A 14,167-nucleotide genomic window follows, 5' to 3' on the forward strand; every position below is an offset into this window, starting at 1 on the left:
GGTAGTTTGTTCTTTATGCTTTCTACAATGTATTGTTTCAACAATATTAGCCATGTATTCAGTGGGTAATACCAGTGTTTGCATACTTACCTTTTTGTTTATAGAAGCTCATTTCCTCTTTTGTTTATTTTCAAGTATGTGTGACAATCATGCTGTAGTTTGACAAGAATGGCCCATGCGTATGTAGTCAGTGGTCAACAGATAGTTCATTTAGCTCCTACTGTTGTATAAGATACTCCGGGTGCTTGATATTATACCTTCATGGAGCTTTGCTTCTAGTGCAACCTTCTAAGGTACGGCTATGAGAATATTCTCACTTTTATCAACCAAGTTTTATATTTCAAGGAAAAATTTAGTATCTTGCCCAAGATTTTTAGGTATTCTTGGACTAAAGGGCTCCATATATTGACCAAGCAGAAGTGTTTAGTGTCTGAGGTTTAGGTTGCTGGTACTGTCAGTCTGGGTTACTCTTAAATGTTTTTTGTTTTTTTTTTTCTTTTGTTGGTCATGGGGCTTGAACTCTGGGCCTGACCGCTGTCCCTACGCTCTTCAGCTCAAGGCTAGCGCTCTACCACTTGAGCTGTAGCGCCACTTTCAGCCTTTTCTGCTTATGTGGTGCTGAGGAATTGAACCCAGGGCTTCATGCATGCAAGGCAAGCGCTCTATCACCGAGCCTCCTTCCCAGCCCCATGCTCTACTATTTAGAGCCACAAACCCACTTCCAGTTTTCTGGTGAAGATGAGTCTAACAGACTTTCCTGCTGGGCTGGCTTTGAATCTCGAGGCTCAGATCTCAGCCTCCTGAATAGCTATGATTACAGGCATGAAAAACTAGCATCTGCCTCTTTTTTTGGGGGGGGGGGGTCCAGTTGTGGGGCCTGAACTCTGGGCCTGGGCGCTGTCCCTCAGCTCTTCAGCTCAAGGCAAGCGCTCTACCACTTGAGCCACAGCGCCACTTCCGGCTTTTTTCTTTTTGCTTATGTGGTGCTGAGGAATCGAACCCAGGGCCTCAGGCATGCAAGGCCAGTGCTTTGGGAGGACTCTGAGCCACCTTCCCAGCCCCTCCAGCCTCATTTTTTTTGTGTGTTTTGTGTGTGTGTGTTTTAAGAGCTAAAATTTCCCTTTAACCTGGATTATTCTTTTGTCAGCAATTTCTTAGGTTTTCTACTTCTTCACATTAGTTGGTTCATTTCTATATCTAGACATGGGAAAATTTCAGCATAATAGTTTTTTTGAATTGGTCTCTTTTGATTGCTGGAAAACATTAATGTGATCTTGGTGTGTGTAATTCTAGTCAAGAACACTAAAAAGAGATCTCTGGAAAAATGTGTCAACACAGATTCTGAGGCAAACCCATCCTGAGAAGAGGAGAGACTGTATTACCTCTTTGAGGAACAACAACGTCATTGTGGGGGCCGAGGCTAGTGATGAAGTGGGGTTTGTTTTGTGATACAGTGGTAATAAGCCTTGTGAATTCTGAGCTGGCCCTGCCTCTCCTGCACCTCCTCTTGAGGAAGGCTAGGTACTGGGAGGTGTGGGGAGGAGCTACACTGCAGAAGACAGCAGTAATGTCTTACTGCCCTTGATCCTAGTTTAGTAATTCCCAGTGGAGCCAGAGTGTGGAGCACAGAGGCTGTGTAACTATCGTTTTCATCAAACTTCAGGAAGCAGCTTGATAACATTCCAGGATTGGGAAGAATGAGAAGAGGTTGTAGGGGGCATGGGTTAGAGCTCTAGCTCCTTTAGCAGAAGTGTTGTGAAGATTAAAAAGAAACATTACTGGCTGTGTTTGGGTGTATTCCTAGAAAAAAGTAGGAGTACCCATTCCTGCTGGCTACATTACCATTGGGGCTAACAAATCTCAGTTCCTGGCATCAGTGAGAGGAGGAGGAGGGGGGGTGGGGAAGGAGGGGCTGGTCCTGTGGCTTGAACTCAAGGCCCTCTTAGTTATAACTCAGTTATGTAGCTTGATAACTCATTTCCTTTTTTTTTTTTTGTTAGTTGTGGGGCCTGAACTCTGGGCTGAGGCACTGTCCCTCAGCTCTTCAGCTCAAGGCTAGCATTCTACCATTTGAGTCACAGCACTGCTTCTGGCTTTTTCTGCTTATGTGGTGCTGAGGAATGGAACCCAGGGCCCTATGCATGCATGGCAAGCACTCTACCACTGAGCCACCTTCCCAGCCCCAATAACTCACTTCCTTTTAGTATGGAATATAAGGGTCTATTGTCTAAATGTACCAGAATTTATTCAGTCGTCTACTGAAGGACATTGTGGTTCCTACCAAGTTTTGGCAGTTGTGGATAAAGATGCTATAAATATCTGTGTGCAAGGTTCCAAAGTGACTATCATTTTGTATTACTGCTAGCAAAGAATGAGAGAGAATTCCTGCTATTCCACATAAGAGTTTACTTTTGGGGTTGTGTTTTGTGTTTGGACATTTTTTGGTCAGTCCTAGGTCTTGAACTCAGGGCTTGGGTGCTATTCTAGAGCTTTTTTGCCTAAAGCTAGTGCTCCCCTCTTTGAGCTACAGCTCCATTTCCAGTTTTCTGGTGTTAATTGAAGATGAGTCTCATGGATGTTTCCTGCTCTAACAATGATCTTCAGATCTCAGCTTCCTGAATAGCTGGGATTACAGGTATGAGCCACCAGTGCCCAGCTTTTTATTATTTATTATTATTATTTTTTTTTTTGTTGGTCCTGGGGCTTGAACTCTGGGCTTGGGCGCTGTCCCTCAGCTCTTCATCTTAAGGCAAGTTCTCCATCACTTGCAACTTCCAGTTTTCTGGTGGTTAATTGGAAATGGCTGGCTTGGAATCGTGATCCTCAGATCTCAGCTTCCTGAGTAGCTAGGATTACAGGCGTGAGCCACTGGTCGTCCAGCTTAGTTTTTTGATATCTTTCATGATGGTTATCATCTTTCTCATATTGATCTTGTGCATATTTTCAAATATACTTTTATCATTATTATTAAGGTGTTATACAGAGGATTGCCGTTCTCTTCTGCATTTTATTTTTATTTTATACCACAGTATTTTATGGGAGAAATGCTAGTGTAAAGCCTGGCTGTGTGTATGTTTGTGTGCTGTGTGTTGGTATTAGGGCTTCGAGCCTGTGGACTGTCCTTTAGTGGTTTTTTTTTTTTTTTTTTGTTATCTTCAGGCTAGCACTCTTATCACTAGAACCATAGCTTTACTTCAAGCTTTTTGGTGGTTAATTGAGGATAAGAGTCTGAAGGATTGCTGGGCGCTGGTGGCTCATGCCTGTAATCCTAGCTTACTCTGGAGGCTGAGATCTGAGGATCACGGTTCAAAGCCAGCCTGGGCAGGAAAGTCTGTGAGACTCTTATCTCTAATAAACCACTAGAAAACAGGAAGTGGCTCTGTGGCTCAAAGCGCCCAGGCTCAGAGTTCAAGTCCCATGACCAACCAAAAAAGTTTCATGGGCTTTCCTATCTGGGCTGGCCTTGAAAACTCTGTCTTCAAATCTCAGCCTAGGATTAAAGGCAGGAGTCACCAGCACCTAAAGGCTAAAAATGGGGCCTTTTAACATTAGTACAACTATATTATATAACAGATATTTCTAATTTGTTATCTTCTTTGTTGTTAGCTCAGCAGTTTTCAGATGGTGTTTTGAATTTTGGTTTCTTCTTGAACACTGTTCTTGTTGGGCCATTACTGGGTTTTTCTATTATTGGCTCCCTCTGAACATGGCATTGTCCAAGTGTAAGAATGATCCTCTGGTGTTTTTTTTCTTTTTCTCTCCTTTTCCTTTTCTCCTTTTCTTTTTGGGCCATTACTGGGACTTGAACTCAGGGCCTGAATACTGTCCCTTACCTTTTTTTTTTTTCTGTGCCAGTTCTAAGGCTTGAACTCAGGCCCTCGGTACTGTCCCTGAACTTTGCCCAAGGCTAGCACTTTACCACTTGTCACAGCTCCGCTTCCAGCTTTTTTGGGTGATTAATTAGAGATAAGAATCTCCTAGACTTTTCTGCTTGGGCTGACTTTGAACTGTGATCCTCCGATCTTAACCTGAGTAGCAAGGATTACAGGTGTGAGCCAACAAGTGCCTGGCTGTTTCTTACTTTTTTGCTCAAGATTGATATTCTACACTTGAGTCACAGTTTCACTTTTTGCTTTTTTTTTGTGGTTAATTGGAGATGAGGGTCTCACAGACCCTTTTCTAGATAGCTTTAAACAATGATCCTCAGATCTCAGGTTCGTGAGTAGCTAGGATTACAGTCATAAGCCACTGGAGCCCACTTGTTTTCATTCTTTTGAGATAGTGTCTCTAACCATGTGCTATGTGTAATAGCTAATATACCTAAGTTGGTTATTACATTTGTAACTTATTTGCAAATAGGATATAAATGGTCATGTAAGTTATTAGGTTCAAATAAAAATGTGTAAATACATTATACATTGGTAAAACAAAGTACGGACGCTGAAGTCCTTAAAAAACAATCCTTGTTCAGTGTTTCCCTTTGCAAATCTAGAATGTATCACTATTTTGTATCAACTTTATTGAGATGTAACTCACATATCAGAGTTAACGCATTTAAAGCATACAGCTTGGTGTGTTTTAGTGTATTTATGGAACTTTTCAACTATCACACTCAATTAGAATATTTTCATTGTTCCACCGAGAAACCCAGTACTGTTTAGTACTTCCTATTTATCTCCCATTCCTCAGCCCTCAGCGACCACTAATTGTTTGTTTGTTTGTTTGTTTTTTGTCCTGGGGCTTGAACTATGGGCCTGGGCACTGTCCCTCAGCTGTTCAGCTCAAGGCTAGTGCTCTGCCACTTGAGCCACAGCACCACTTCAGCTTTTTCTGTTTATTTGGCACTGAGGAATCAAACCCAGGGCCTCATGCATGCGAGGCAAGCACTCAACCACTGAGCCACTTCCCTCTTTTCTTTGGTAGTCCTGGGGCTTGAACTCAGGGCCTTGGTACTGTCCCTGAGCTTCCTTGTGCTCAGGGCTAGTGCTCTACTACTTGAGCCGCAGCACCATTTCTGACTTTTTCTGAGTAGTCTATTGGAGATAGATAAGAGTCTGTTGCACTTTTCTGCCTGGACTGGCTTCAAACTGTGATCCTCAGATCTCAGCCTCCTGAGTAGTAGCTAAGATTACAGGCATGAGCCGCTGGTGCCTCACTAATATATTTTTGTAGAGTTGCCTGTTCTGGGTATTTCACTTACATAATGGAATTGTGTCATATGTGGTATTTTGTGATTAGTTTATTACTCTTAGGCATACTTTGAAGACTCATCTTTGTTGTAGCATGTATCATTTCATTTTGTTCTTTTGCCAAATAAAAGCCATTACATTCTTTTGTTTGTTCATTCATCAGTTGGTGACTATTTGGCCTATTGTAAATTTTAGTTCTTATAAATCTTGCTACAATGAACATTTGTGTATATTTGTCTTCTGTTGCCACAGGAATTGAGTGAAATTGTTGTGTCATATGGTAGTATGTTTAACCTTTTGAGAAACTGCTAGCCTTTCGTCCGAAGTGGCCTCACCATTTTCCATTCCCACCTGCAGCGCAGAAGATTCTTCTCCATCTATGTTCATTTGTGTCTGCTTGACTAGAGTAGGTGTGAAGTGGTGTCTTACTGTGGTTTTGGTTTGTATTTCTCTTAGGGCTGTGTGTTCACTTATGTTCTTATTGGCCATTTATTGTCTTTGGAGAAATGTCCTTTTGAATTATTGGCTCATTTTGCTTATCTTTTTATTTTTATTTTTGCAGTGCTAGGGATTGAACGCAGGGCATGCCAGGCAAGTGCTTCCGCACTGAGTTATGTTCCCAGCCCAGTATTCACCCAGTTTTTAGTTGAATTATCTTTGTTACTGACTGGTAAGAGTTTCTCTATATAAGTATTGATCAGCTGTGCAGTTAGTAAATACTTTCCCTCTCTGTGGCTTGCTGCCTTTTCTCTTCTTGATGTCATTGAGGTAAAAACAACTCTCGAGGAATCCAATTTATGATGGTTTTTTGGGGGGGCAGTATCTTTTTTTTTGGGGGGGTGCAGTCGTGGGGCCTGAACTCTGGGCCTGGGCGCTGTCCCTCAGCTCTTCAGCTCAAGGCTAGCGCTCTACCACTTGAGCCACAGCGCCACTTCTGCTTTTTTCTTTTTGCTTATGTGGTGCTGAGGAATCGAACCTAGGGCCTCATGCAAGGCAAGCGCTCTACCACTGAGCCACCTTCCCAGCCCCTGGGGGGCGGTATCTTGTATTTTGGTGTCATAACCTTCTTAAAGGCTTTGCCAAATCCAAACCATCAAGATTTTTTATTCATTGTTATTAAAAAGGTGATGTAGAGAGGGGTTATGGCTTCATAAGTCAGTAATGAGTACATTTCTTTTTGGACAATGTCTTCTCTTGCTCTCTCCTAGTTTTTCTCTCCCATCCCCATCCACAAGTTGTATAGTTCATATTTAATAGTGTCTTGAGTACCATTGCCGCATTTATTCACCCTTTGTCCCTCCGATTCTGTTTCTCCCCTTATACAAGCCATGTTTTCTTCTAAGAATTCCTTCCCCCCCCTCTCCCCCCCCCCCTTCCCCCTCTCCCTTCCCTCCTTTCCTTTTCTTCAGTACTGGAGATTGAACTCAGGGTCTTGTGCTTTCTAAGCAGACACTTTAGCCACTGGAGCCATACCTTGAGCCGTGTGTGTGTGTGTGTGTGTGTGTGTGTGTGTGTGTGTGTGTGTGTGTGTGTGTGTGTGTGTGTGTGTGTGTGTGTGTGTGTGTGTGTGTGTGTGTGTGTGTGTGTGTGTCAGGGCCTTGTGCTTTCTAAGCAGACACTTTAGCCACTGGAGCCATACCTTGAGCCGTGTGTGTGTGTGTCAGGGCCTTGTGCTTTCTAAGCAGACACTTTAGCCACTGGAGCCATACCTTGAGCCGTGTGTGTGTGTGCGCGCGCGCGCGCGCGCGCGTGCGCGCACTACTTCTGGAGTTTGAACTGAGGGCCTAGGAAGCACTGTCCCTGAGCTTTTTTCTCAAGACTAGCTCCACTTCTGCCTTTTGGTGGTAAATTGGCGATGAGAGTCTCATGGACTTCACTGTCCAAGCTCTCTTCAAATTGATCCTCAGATCTCAACCTTCTAAGTAATGACGATTACAGCCATGAGCCACCAATGCCTAGGTAAGCCCTGTTTTTTTTTTTTAAATTATTATTCTTCAGATAAATGAAGGACAAGTTCATACAAAGGCATTGTTATTTATTGAGTTTCAGCCTCAGAACTGTTAAAAAAAATCCTTAAGATAAACTTGAAGAGGTAATTATGTCAAGGCATATGCGGATTTTAATATCTTTGATAGCTATAACTAGAAAACTTATTCCAGTTGCAGTTTTTTACCAGGAGTTCCAGCCAGTTTCACATTAAATTTTAAGACCTTTTTTTTTTATTAGGAGAAATTTGAATATACATACACATAGGAGAATATAATGAAACTTCAATTACCCGTGCCAACAACTACATCCCCTAGGTCAGTTTCATTCTACTTTCTGACATTTCCCACTCCTTTTCTAGGCTAATATTTAAGAACTCTGTGGGAGTAGAAATATAGAAAAGTAGACATGTTCTAAATATGTCTTACAAGCTAAACCCACCTGTGTAATCTGTCTCCTAGATGTCCACCTGTGTTAATTTTCCCCTAGGGCACTCAGTATTTTGACCACAGCACTGGTGACTAGTACCCAGTTTTTCTTCTGTCATTAGAATCTTAGCACGTGTACTCTTATGTCTTGCTTCATTCCCATTGTTTATAAAGTTGTCTGTATTATATAATCCTTCTTTTTTTGGGTGGGGTCCGGTTGTGGGGCCTGAACTCTGGGCCTGGGCACTGTCCCTCAGCTCTTCAGCTCAAGGCTAGCACTCTACCACTTGAGCCACAGCGCCACTTCCGGCTTTTTTCTTTTTGCTTATATGGTGCTGAGGAATTGAACCCAGGGCCTCAGGCATGCAAGGCAAGGGCTCTACCACTGAGCCAACTTCCCAGCCCCTATATAATCCTTCTTGTTACTATATGCAGTTTCATTGTTGCTATATGCAGTTTCATTGTTGCTATATGCAGTTTCATTGTTTGAAGCTATTCTTTTGATAGAGTGATTATACCAAATTCACTCTGCCAGCAGTGTATGGGGTGTGTTTTCCCCTTGTATTCCCTTCTTCTCTCCATTTATCCTGCCCCATTGCCACGAACCCTTTCCCCTGCCTGAACCTTATTGTATGAAAAGGTGGAAATTATTACTACATGTATTCGTCACTTGAGTGTCCTTAAAAAAATTGTTTTTGAGGGGGATGCTGGTTCTGGGGTTTGAACTCAGGGCCTGGATGCTGTCCCTGAACTTTTTTTTTTTTGCCAGTCCTGGGGCATGAACTCAGGGCCCAGGCATTGTCCTTGAGCTTCTTATGCTCAAGGCTAGCACTCTACCACTTGAGCTACAGCGCCATTTCCATTTCTGTTTATGTGGTACTGAAGAATTGAACCCAGGACTTTATGCATGCTGGGCAAGTACTCTACCACTAAGCCACATTTCCAGCCTTCCCTGAACTTTTGTTTTTTGTTGTTGTTGGTGGTGGTTGTGGGGCTTGAACTCTGGGCCTGAACGCTGTCCCTCAGCTCTTCACCTCAAGGCTAGCGCTCTACCACTTGAGCTATAGCACCACTACTGGTTTTCTGGTGGTTTATTGGAGATAAAGAGTTTCATGGACTTTCCTGCCTGGGTTGGCTTTAAACCACGATCCTCAGATCTCAGCCTCCTGAGTAGCTAGGATGACAGGCATGAGCCACTAGTGCCCAACTTCCCTGAATTTTTTTTTGCTCAAGGCTAGCTAGCATTCAACCACTTAAGCCACAGCTCCACTTCTGGCCTTTTTTGTTTATGTGGTGCTGAGGAATCGAACCCAGTGCCTTATGCATGCAAGACAAACACTACCACTGAGCCACCTTCCCAGCCCCATGCTGTTTTTTTTTTTTTAATGAATTATGTGTTTTGTTGCATTAGATCTTTATTGGTGCATAGTAAATGATCCCCGAATGTGACCTATACTAGCAGTAACCACCTGTAGTTTCTCTGGATCAGGAATTTCAGAATGGCTTTGGTTTTGGTTTTGGTGTGGTCAGTCCTGGAAACTTTAGACAGCTGGTATAGAAGCTTCTTATCAAGGTGGCTCACTCACATGCTTGGCAGGTTGATTCTGGCTTTAGTGGGAGGTCTTTTTCACTTGAACCTTTGCCAGGGGTTTCTTAGTGTCTCAGGACATGGTGGCTGACTTGCTCCAAAGACTCAGGAGACAGAACAGCTGAAAGCTGTTATAATTATGACCTAGCCTCACAAGTGACATAGTATCTAATATTGCCATGTTCTGCTTGTTGGAAGAGCCACTCAAAGTTCAACTTACACTGGAGGGGAAGGGACTGTACTCCCTTGAAAGTAGTGGAAGTGTCAAAGAATTTGTGGGTGTATTTCACAACACAGCATTTGGTAGGAGTTTTTTATTCTAAATAGAGATCTTGTGGTAAATAAGCATATTGTGAATAGCTTTGCCCATTTATGTGGGGTTGTTACATCTTTTGAGGAAGACAAGTCCTCTAATCCCTTTTTTCTTCTTTGGCTAGCCCTGTCTATACTGTTTTGAGAAAAATCTCCAAATAGGTATTTTATACACTTCTTTTTTTTTTTTTTGCCGACCATGAGGCCTGAACTCTGGGTCTGGGCGCTGTCCCTTAGCTCTTCAGCTCAAGGCTAGTACTCTACCACTGGAGCCACAGCACCACTTCCGGCTTTTTCTGTTTATGTGGTGCTGAGGAATCGAACCCAGGGCCTCATGCTTGCAAGGCATGCACTCTACTGCTGATCTACCTTCCCAGCCCCTTTATACACTTCTTAAGATGAATATTTAAAATTTTGTTTTAATCATACAGTTACAAAACTATCATCTTTAAAAACAAAACAAAAAGTACACTCAGGTGCCTTCATACCTGTAATGGTAGTAGCTACTTGAAAGTCTAAGATTAGGAGAATTGTAATTCAAGTCCAACTCATCCAGGTGACACCCCTTCTCAACAGTTGAAGCTGGGCTTGGTGGTGTGCACCTGTCATCCCAGCTACTGCAGGAAGCATATAAAGTAGGTCAAGTCATGGGCAAGGTTAAAAAAAAAACTCTCAAAATAACAATTGCAAAGGAAGGAGGGAGGGGGAAAACATTGAATGCATGATTTTGTGGTAGAATATCTGCCTAGCAAATGTGAATTCAAACTTCCATATTTCTCCCCCTCCCCCAGCCCCAAATGCACACAATTGCTTGATACTACAGTGGTCTTAAGTACCGTAGTTTTCTTATTTTGGCAAATTAGGATCCAGATAGTTTACCCACATTTTAAGTATGTGGGTTCTTCATTCTTGCTCCCCTTTATCTAGTTGTGAGAGACATGACTTGTGTGTTTTCAAGGCCATATGACAGTGCATTTTCTCTTCTGTGGTGCTTGGTCATTTTGTGTGAACCACACCCTCCCTGGCAGTTGAAAGTGATTTGGCATGGAATCAGCCTGGTCCCAGGTCTTGATAACTAGACTGTCCCTGTCATCTGCTTTTCTCCTTTTACTGTGTACTAGCTTTCCTTCTCCTGTGGGTGTTTTTTGTTTTTTGTTGGTAGTGGGACTTGAACTCTGGGCCTGGATGCTGTCCCACAGCTCTTCAGCAAGGTGAGCGCTCTATCACTTGAGCCACAACGCCACTTACGGTTTTTTCAGTGGTTTATTGGAGGTTAAGAGTCTCATGGACTTTCCTGCCAGGACGGCTTGGAATCTCAATCCTCAGATCTCAGACTCCTGAGTAGCTGGGATTACAGCGCCAGGTGTGGATGTTTTTTGAGTTGTGATGGTCAATTTTTTTTAAGGGCTGATTACTGAAAAAAATTTTTTTTGTTTTTCAAATTTCACTGAGAACATTTTATTGGCCTTTGGATAGAAACAGGAATTTATTTGCCGGTAGGATAATCCCATGGTACTTTTGCTTGGCCTCCTCTTTACTGATTCTGTGTTTGACGCCAAGGTTGCCTGCCCTGCACTTCTTATCTGTGATGCTGAAACTTAGCCTACCCAGCATCACATAGAAGTCCAGGTTGTAGATACCAATGGTTGAGTCATATTTGATGCCCAGATTGATGTGTTCCTGGATCCCCAAACCAAAGTTTCCTGTATCTGAGAAGTTATTTTTTCTTAATTCATACTTACTCCCACTCCTTCAGATCTTTTCTAGCATTTCTTCTGCCTTAGCCCAGTGGACTGTGCAGTCGACAGCAATCTTCATTTCTTCTGATGCCAAAGGATCTGCCAATGTATCTAGTTTCGGGAAACTCTGGAGTCTGCTCTGTGAGCTATTCCAACACCTGAACTGCCTGGTCAGTCTGTCTCCACTCTCTAACACAGATGTTGAGGCAGAGCTTGTGGATTCGAAGCTCCTGCATGGGGTTCTCTTTTTCACCTTGATCCTGCACCATGATAGAGATAGGAAGCTGAAAATTCTTAAGTTCTTTTTCTTTAGTCTTTCTTGGTCTCTTTTTATTATAACAGAACCTTGTGTGGTAAAAAAATTAGAAACATTAGTGACAAGCTGATTAGCATAAACATTAAAAATCATGTACAGAGATCTAAGGGTTAAAATTTAAAAGCTGTCTTTATAATTCTAATTTTTGTGTGTGTTGGTCCTGGGGCTTGAACTCAGGGCCTGGGCACTGCTCCTTAGGTTTTTGTTCTACCACTTGAGCCACAGCTCCAATTAGAGCTTTTTGGTGGTCAATTAGATTTAAGAGTTTTAGTTGTTTCCTGCCCAGGCTGACTTCAAACAATCCTCAAATCTCAGCTTCCTGAGTAGCTACTAGGATTACAGGTATGAGCCACTAGCACTTCGCCCCTATTTCTAATTTTTAAGACTTCAGCTTCAGTAAAATTAAAATTTTCATGTTTTGTTTTGAGTGAATGTACATAAATGACACCGAGTTTTGGCCAGTAATTCAGCTGCCACATATCTGTACTAGGCCTCAGTACTTTCTGTTTTTATCATACATTGTTAAAGAAGAAAGATACAGTATTGGTACCCTCATTGAAGTGCTCAGCAGTGTCAGTAGAAATACAATGCAAGCCACTTATGTACTCTTATATCTTCCAAAAGCTGAAAAAAGTAGGGGAAAAATAGCAGAGTAAAATACATTTAGATTTTACATCTGTTTTATTTAACTCATCTAAAATAGCACAACATGTAATCAATGTAAACAGTTTTTTTCCCCCTTTATTTTTGTTTTTTTAGTGCCAGTACTGGGGTTTGAACTTAGTATCTTGTGCTCTGGTTAGCTTTTTCACTCATTGAGCCACAGCTCCATTTCTGGCTTATTGCTGGTTAATTGGAGATAAAGAGTTTTTTAGATTTGTCTACCTGGGCTGGCTTTGAATCTCAGTTCTCAGATCTCAGCCTCCTGAGTAGCTAGGGTTACAGGTGTGAGCCGCTGGTACTAGTCTATTTACTTCTTTTATTTATTTTTATTTTTGCTTTTTTTTGTGTTGTTTCTGGGGCTTGAACTCAAGAGTTTTGATTCTGTCCCTGAGCTTTTCCTTAAGGCTACTGCTCTATCACTTGAGTCACAGAGCCACTTCAGCTTTTTGGTGATTAATTGAAGATGAGTCTCATGGACTTTCCTGGCTGGGCTGGTTTCAGACTGTAGTCTTCAGATCTCAGTCTTCTAGTATAACAGGCATGAGCCACCAGTACCAGGCTATTCACTTCTATTTTTCCTATTTAGTCTTTGAATTCCACTGTACATTTCAAATTTTTAGCCCACTCAATTCAAGCTGACCCCATTTACATGCTCAGAATCCTCATGTGGCGTCCACAGTGGCCAGTGTAGATCAGAATTAGCACCATCCTTTCTACTCACAGAAGTAAAAGAAGACTGATGAAGAAACAGCCCTTGGAGAAAAGGGCAAGAGGACACCAGGAAGATTAACTGGGAAGCTGTGTCCATCTTCAGGCAGTGGCAGGAGATGGGAGAAAGTAGATATGAAGAACGTGAAATTGATAAAGTTTAGTGGCTTGGAGTGGAAGGGCCCTGAGGCGCCAGGGCTGGTCGTTCACCGCTAGTACATGTCTTTTATTGGATGGGGAAGACTTGGTGAAGGAAAGTTTTGGTTAGGTGGCCAGTGTGTGATGAAATCAAAGACTTTCAGTTTTGGTAGTAAGTAATGAATATATATGTTTATGAGGCAACCAAGGGAACACGTCTGCTAGATGGATACCTGTTTTGTTTCTTTTTTCTTTTTTGTTGGTCAGGGGGCTTGAACTTGGGGTTTCTGCTCTGTTCTGTCTCTTGTGCTCAAAACTAGCATACTATCACTTGAGCCACAGCTTTTTGCTGGTTAATTGGAGATAATAATTTCCAATTAAGTGGACTTCCTGCCCTGACTGGTCTTGAATGGTGATCTTTAGATCTCAGCCTCCTGAGTAGCTAGGATTACATGTGGTAGCCGCTAGTCCCAGCCTTGTCATTCTACTTTTTACATTTATTTTACTTATTTTACAATATTCCTCAAGTTGCTTTTTGTTTATTTCAATGTCCTGGTTTTATTTATATTTAACTTCTTAGTTTCATAGGAATGAAGAATTCTGGGATTATTGAGGAATTATTTAGGAATGTGAACTTTTTTTAGGTAGGTCATAGGGCTTGAACTCGAGGCCTGGATGCTGTCCCTGAGCTCTTTTGCTCAACGCTAGCACTCTACTACTTTGAGCCACAGCACCACTTCCAGCACAGCTTTCTGGTGGTTAATTGGAGATAAGAGTCTCACAAAAGTTTCCTACCTGGGCTGGCTTTGAACTGTAACCTTAGCTCTCAGCCTCCTAAAGTAGCTAGGATTACAGGTATGAGCTCCTGGTGTCTGGCCAATAGAAATTTTGATGTCTTTCTTACTGTTGTACTTGGGATTATGGATTTCAGCTTTTAGGTCAAGTAAAGCTTGAATGTATAATTCATTTGAGCTACCTGAGTATAGCTTGTTGAATGGAGTTTGTTCCATTGTGTTAATCTTTGCTCATGGTTCTCTTCTTAGCTTTACTTTGGATGCTAATTTTCTCATTTGTGACTTGGCTGTGTTTTTATAGAGATG

The 14,167-nt window shown here is 42.2% G+C and overlaps 1 protein-coding gene and 1 pseudogene across 13 annotated transcripts in view; one reads left to right on the forward strand and one right to left on the reverse strand.

Annotated features, from left to right (window-relative positions):
* The window catches only part of Ppp6r3 (protein phosphatase 6 regulatory subunit 3), a 113,027-nt gene that overhangs the window by 12,972 nt on the left and 85,888 nt on the right, over positions 1-14,167 (forward strand). The window lies entirely within an intron of this gene.
* On the reverse strand, positions 10,946-11,517 carry LOC122104658 (annotated as a pseudogene).

Source organism: Dipodomys spectabilis, unplaced genomic scaffold (genome assembly GCF_019054845.1).
Source record: "Dipodomys spectabilis isolate Male_0828 unplaced genomic scaffold, ASM1905484v1 ptg000030l, whole genome shotgun sequence".
NCBI classification, from domain to species: Eukaryota; Metazoa; Chordata; class Mammalia; order Rodentia; family Heteromyidae; genus Dipodomys; species Dipodomys spectabilis.